We start from the raw sequence: 6,771 nt of genomic DNA, 5'->3' as shown, positions 1-6,771 counted from the left end.
GCTTGTGGATTTCGTCAAGGGGTGATCCCTACGAGGTATGTGAGATCACATAGCGTTGGGTTAGTTCACCCACGCGTCAATCATGAATTATTTCAGTGAATTTAGATTATTGAAGGTTTATAAATTGAGTTCTTGATGGATTTGTTTGAAGTTTCTATTGGGTTTTTGATTGTTGGAGTAGTTGAGGAGTTCTTGATTTAGATTCATGAAATTAGGTGTCGTTTTGAGTAGATTCTTGCATATTTTGATTATGTAGTCGAATCTAAGTGTTTAGGGGAAAGAACCAAGTGAATATAGAGGGTTTAGAGTTGAAAAACGAGCAAGAAAAATCAGGGATTTTCTAGGCAGGGGCTTGGGGCGTTGTGCCTCTCAGAGCACCCCACTTCAGTGTCTGAAGCTTGAGCTCTGGGGAGCCGCGCCACTTAGAGCTCTCCAACCCAGACTCTGAAGTTTGGGCTCTGGCGCCCCGCTCTACTCAGAGAGCCAGGGACGCAAGGTCTTCTATTTTTCCCCATTTCTTTCCATACTAATTCCCTTGAAACGTACCTATGTTATCTAGTCGATTCCTACACTCTAAGGTGCATCTTTACAACATGAAATCATCAATAACATGAGATCATGAGCCTTGAATCCATAATTCAATTCAAGGAAAGTTAAGAGTCAAGTCATGAGAAGTTAAGAGTCAAGTCAAGAGAAGTTCATAGAGTTTTCCAAAAGTCTTTTACAAACGTTTTAACTTTGTTTTAAGACTTAGTTTTGAGTTGAGTAAAGAGTAAAGATTGAAGTTCATTTTTTCAAAGAGTATATGGAGACTATGTATTCCCAAAGAGTTTAAAATGTTTTCACATTTAAATAAAAAAGGAAACTGAGATTTCCAAAGAGCCTTTGAGCTAGTTTTCAGTAAAGAGTAAATGCTTTCACAATTAAGAAAGAGAGGATACTTTGATTTCCAAGAGGAGCACTTTGAGCTAAGTTTTGAGAAATTATCTCAAACCACAGAAAGAAGTTATGTTTTTAAACATAAAAGCTAGTATTATATTTTAGGAGTAGTATTGAGCACCGATATGAGGGAGAGTTCAGACAACTCTCAGCCCCCCATAAACCATGTAACCACCATGGGTAGAAAAGGGTCATACTTTTTAGATAATTCCTTAGTGCTTTTTAGCATAGACTAGTGGACTTAGTAGTTAGGTTCTATACCCTCGACAAGGAATAGGACGGCCCTGGCAGCGTAAGGCAAAACGTTGTATCATCATAATAGCTCTTAAGTGATGGTTGTCAGTTAGAGAAACTCTCATAGCAGTATTTTGTATTTTTATATACATTTCAAAGTTTATATTGTATCTTTGCATACATAGAGAGTCTTCTTGTATTTCCAAATACACAGAGTTGATATCCATGATTTAAAAGCTTTTCTTTCTATTGCATTTATGTTATTGATTGCTTTATATTGAAATGAGTTCAGTTCAGTTTAATTCAATTGAGTTAAGACCAGGTTTGTTCTTTCAGTTCCTTTCAAGCTTATGTATTATTTAGTATTCCCCTCGTATGCTCGTACATTCAATGTACTGTTGCCATTTGGTTTGTATCTTTTAATGATGCAGATACAGGTAACCATGATCAACATCCAGCGCTTTGTTGATCCAGTTGAGCATTCAGAGTTGTTGGTAAGCCTCATTGCTTTCCAGAGGATCCCTATTTACATTGTTTTAGTAGTTTTCAGTTGTTAGGATGATCGGGGGTCTTATCCCAACATCCCTCTCAGTTTTAGAGGCTTCATAGATAGACAGTCAGTTAGTTTATTTGTCTTTACTTTGTTATTGGCTTATGTTTTGAGACTTGAGTTGCCATATTGGCTAGTTGAATGTTCTTTTAGAACATTCTAAGTTTTCTTCATGAGTTTATCATTTGAGACATTTTCTTGTGTTTAAGTCTTCCGTTGAGTAAGTAAGTCAGACCAAGGGTTCGCTTGGTGCTAGCAATGGTTCTCGAGTGCTAGTCCTGCCCAGGGTGTAGGCTCGAGGCGTGACATTATGTATGTATATTATACCGAGAACAAGCTAGATACCATAATAAGGGGAAAACTCAAGTTTTTTAAAGCATTCCGAACTTGATTCAAGTTAGGTGATGGTTGTTTCTTTCCTGTTTATCTTATATCTGCTTGTTAGTTGTTTCCTTAGTATTGCATACATAATGCATGGTTAGGGAAATAGAAGGAATGTAAATTGAGTTGTTAACTATTGTCAATCGCATGCAATAAATGTTTTTACTTGTGTGTACAAGAGTGATTGTTATTCATTGTGATTGTGATGTGTGATTGATGGTTGGTTCAGGTATAACATCTAGTACAATATACCCCCTTATTGGCTCAAGTTCCACGCCTGGTACATACTAATGGTTGGATCAAGTACCACGTTTGATTCATGGATATCTATATAGTTGACTTGGGTATCATGCTGGTACAAATTACTAACAATTGCCTCGGGTACCAAGCCTGGTACATTAACAATTTGTGTGTGGGTTTGACGAGTCCACAATTTGGACTCATTTAGGGTTTCATTTTAATAGATTTAGTTTCCTTAAATGCATATTTTGTGCCAATAACTGCTGTAAATCCTTGAATTTCAGGTATTTGGATTGAGGAACAAAACATGGACACTATTGAGCAAGAAAGAACAAGGCAGCTGAAAGAACGAAGAAAATAAAGCTTGAGGATTGCCTAACCCATTGGGCGAGTTGCCGAACGGCCATGGTCTTGCCTAATGTTCATGTGTGTCAAGCCTTGAAGGAGAAAATCAAGTCGGCGATAGAAAGGAATAGTCACGAGTAGCCGAACGGTTCCGCGATGCAGTGCCATATCGCCCAAAGTTTCAGAACTTGAAGATGTTGAAGGCCAAAGCAAAAAGGCGATGGAATTGACCAAAGGGCAGATCGCCGAGTGGATCGGCGATCCCGACTTATTGCGCCGAATGGTCCTTCGCAACACATTTTTGTGCGACTATAAATACGTTTTTAAATTCTTAGTTTAGTATCTAGTTCATTTTTATCATTGAGATTATTAAGTTTTCAAGTGAGAGAGCTTAGAACTGAGTTTTAGAGACACTTTCTCTTTAGCTTTGAAGATTTGAAGATTTTTATTTCTAAGAAATTGGAAGTAGGTGTTGAAGATTCTTCATCTTAGCCCTTTATAAAGACTATATCAATCCTACCAGTTGATGAAAACACAACTTGGTAACGATTTTTACCTTTTTATGATGTCTAGCTAAAACCCCAATTCTTAGGGTGTGATTATATGATTGTGGGTTGATTTAGCTGCTGGGTATTATTAATTGATAGTGTAAATGCTGTTTAAAAGTGATTTCATTTAGTAATTGTTGTTGAAATTAATGGGTTGTAGTTGCAAAAACAATCATAACTTCGTGTTTTTGGCTTGCTCAAGAGAGAGATTTTAAAACAAAATTTTTTGAATCGATAGTATGTGGGTATTGGGTTGTCATGGGTTCAGCTTGAGAGAGTAAATCTTAAACCCTTTTCCACACATTCAGCTCGAGAGAGTGAATGGACTAATGTGAAGGCTGCTCTTAATTGCTGTTTATTGGTGTTCCAGAAAAACCAATTTGATTCGGGGTAAATTGTTCGAGAGAAATTTTACCCCCATTAAAGTCTAGCTTATTCACTATTAATTGCAATTACCCGATTGTCTACCTTAGCCCATAATCCAATCACATCCCAAGAACCCGTCTCTATACTCGTTATTTTCATATTATTTGTTGTTATTGCTGATAGTTGAAAACAAATCCCCCTGATATTCGACACTTGTGTCACCCCAAATTTGAACCATGTTTTTATTCGTAAATGTTTTTAGCTATGATTGACTTGAGCATATCCTTACTTGCCTATTGATTCTCAATTACAAACCACTCCCTTGGGACTCGACCCCAACTCACTTAGTTGGGTTATATTACTACTTTACGATCGTTGGCACTGAGTATTGGATGAAGTGTCCTAATACGTGAAATCAAAATGGCACCGTTGCCGGGGAGTGGTGTTACTTGATAATTCTTAGTTAAGTTGAATTTTATTCTTGTTAGTTATAATTGAACTAACTTAATTTTTAGTTTTGGCTTGTGTGTTGCTGTTTTGAGCAGAGACTTGGAGCATATTTGGTAGCAATAGTAACCTAATGGATCACCCTCCTTCGAAATTGATGATGTTTAGGGATAACATCCTAAATTTCAAGCAATTAGAGGGTGAGTCCATGTATGAGTTGTGGCAAAGGTTTAAAATACTATTGCAGCAATACCCAACTCATGAGATTCCGGATAAACTACTTCTGGAATGTTTTTACCGGGGTCTTAGCCTCAAAAATAGAATAATGGCTTGCCAACTCTCTTCGGGCTACTTGATGCGACATTTCTATGAGACTGCAGCCCAACTCCTTGATTGTGTGGTCAAAACCAACAAAGATGAGATGGAGAAAGAAAAGGACCAAAACTTGGTCACGTTGTTTGGTCAGATGGATAACTTGGCCCAAAAAGTCAAGGACTTGGATGTGCTGTCCAAAAAGAAGGACATGTACATCCCCCCTCACGAGAGTCGAAATATGAAGAAATAAGAGGGCGGGCAAATTGAAGAGGTCCTCTTACTTATTCTACACAAAGTCGAAGAACACGACAGAGTGTTGGAGGAGATAAGAGAGTATGTCTTGTTGTTGAACCATATGACGACCTCTCATTCTATTTTCATTCAACTACTGGGTCCCAGATGGACCAGGTGTTGTCTTCTCTCTACCCAGAGCCAAAAAAGGGGTAACCTTACGAAAATGAGGCAAACCTCACTAATGAAAATTAAGTGGGGAGTTGTGTGTGCCACGACGTTAACTACTTGGGAGGCAACCCAAGCGTTTATTGCTTTATGTTTGCTTTAAGAAATAATGGTGTGTTTTTTGTGTAGGTTGAAGTATGGAAAGTGTTCGAAAAGTGCAATTTGGCGAGCTAAAAGTCCAGTCAGCAAATCACCGAAGAGGTCGGTGAGCCCGACCTAGACCGCCGTTGGACTCAAGACAACTTTAAATTGGAGTCTGTAAAACTCGGCGAGCCCAGGAAATTATTGGCAAGTCACCAACAAGGTCGACGATCGCGATTTAATCCGTCGTTTGGACCCCACATCAACTGAAGGTCTTGTAAATCTCGGCGAGTTAAGAGACCACTCGGCGAGTCACTGAGTGGGTCGGTGAGCATGACTAATGTCGCCGAATGGGCGAGAACTGGACGGTTTTTAAAAGGTCATAGGTTTAAATTTTCCAACACTTCACTTCCCCTCACTTTTAATCTTCCAAACTCACACCCGCACATTAGTTTCTATATTCTTGCATTTTTAGAGTGTTTTAGTCATTGATTGATGCTCGGATTGGGATTACGTTGCCACCTAGCATTTCAATCTTATATTTTCCGGCATTTAAGGTTGGTTTTCCGAACCCCGAGTTTACTTTTGGCATTTTGTACTCTTATGCAAATGATCTTATCGTGTTGTTGTGTGCTGGGCTTCTCCGATAGAGTTAATTTGTTTTAATGCCAATTTTAATTTGATAATCTTACATATAATGTTTATATTGTTGAAATCCCGTAGTTTTGTGCCTTAAAATTGGCTAAATTTTGTGGGGTTCTAGTCGGGTGAAGTCTAAGTAACATGTAGTTGTGCCAAATGACGTATTTTCCCAATGATAGAGTGGGTGACATCATTCTTAAGGGCAAAAGTTGTCAAATGGCCAAATTTGGCAAAACCGGGAGAAGTTTGAGTATTCCGGGGTAATGGGTGTTATGGGTCTTAGTTAATTTAATTAGTGCATGCTTTGATTTTTTTTTCCGGGGGTTGCAGGGTTGAATTCGAGAAGTTGGGTTGAAAGTAGGCACGTTGGGTCGGTTGGTGAGCTGGATTGAGCTCGCCGGACCACTCGACGGTTCGCCAAAGTTCCCCATCTCGCATTTAAATTTCATGCTATACTTGAAGTTTGACTCTGTAACTTTCCGCAAGAAGCTTGAGGTCGCCGATGACACTCGACGACTCACCAAAAGCCTTTTTGATTGCCTTTTGTTGGCACCCTTGTAGCTTAAATTGCACTGTAACTTTTGGCGGGCTAATCCATGCTCGCCGAATGATGTCGGCGATTCACCGAAAGGTCTTCCATCACCGACTTGTCAAATTTTTCTGATAATTTTGAGCCAATCCTTTCGGTGAGCCCGATCTAGCTCGCCAAAGCGATTCGGCGACTCGCCTACTTGATTGGCGAGTCTTTTTGCAATTATTTTTCTGTACCTTTGATTGAAATATTTCTAACTTTTTCCCGATGTTTTGCAGACATGGCTAGACCAAAGGTTTGCAGGTAGAAATATGACACCCCGAAAGAAGGCTAAGGGGATAACACTAAATGAGGATACAACCGCATCTAGGGCCAGGGCCACCAAACTTCCTATGACTGGTGGGAAGGGAAAGGTTAAAGGGAAATCACCAGCGTCACCGGAGGCCAGCTTCGATAGTGGCGGCATATATGCCACCTACCTCACTACTTCTGAGAGTAAAAGTGAGCACCAGGAGCTTTAGAGTGTAGCTTCAGATGATGATGAGTTGTTGGAAACACAAAGAGTAGAGCTACGATCCAAAAGTATGAATGATCCGTCTAGGATTAGGACTCACCAGCTCCATAGCAGGCTGTAGTCCTAGCACCTCTTGTACAGGGTCTTCATCCCAAGTCAATGAACAGATTAAAGACTG

The sequence above is a fragment of the Solanum tuberosum genome, unplaced genomic scaffold (assembly GCF_000226075.1).
Source record: "Solanum tuberosum cultivar DM 1-3 516 R44 unplaced genomic scaffold, SolTub_3.0 scf00035, whole genome shotgun sequence".
Lineage (NCBI taxonomy): Eukaryota > Viridiplantae > Streptophyta > Magnoliopsida > Solanales > Solanaceae > Solanum > Solanum tuberosum.
The sequence above is the reverse complement of the archived record's forward strand: the minus strand, read 5'-3'. Positions refer to the sequence as shown.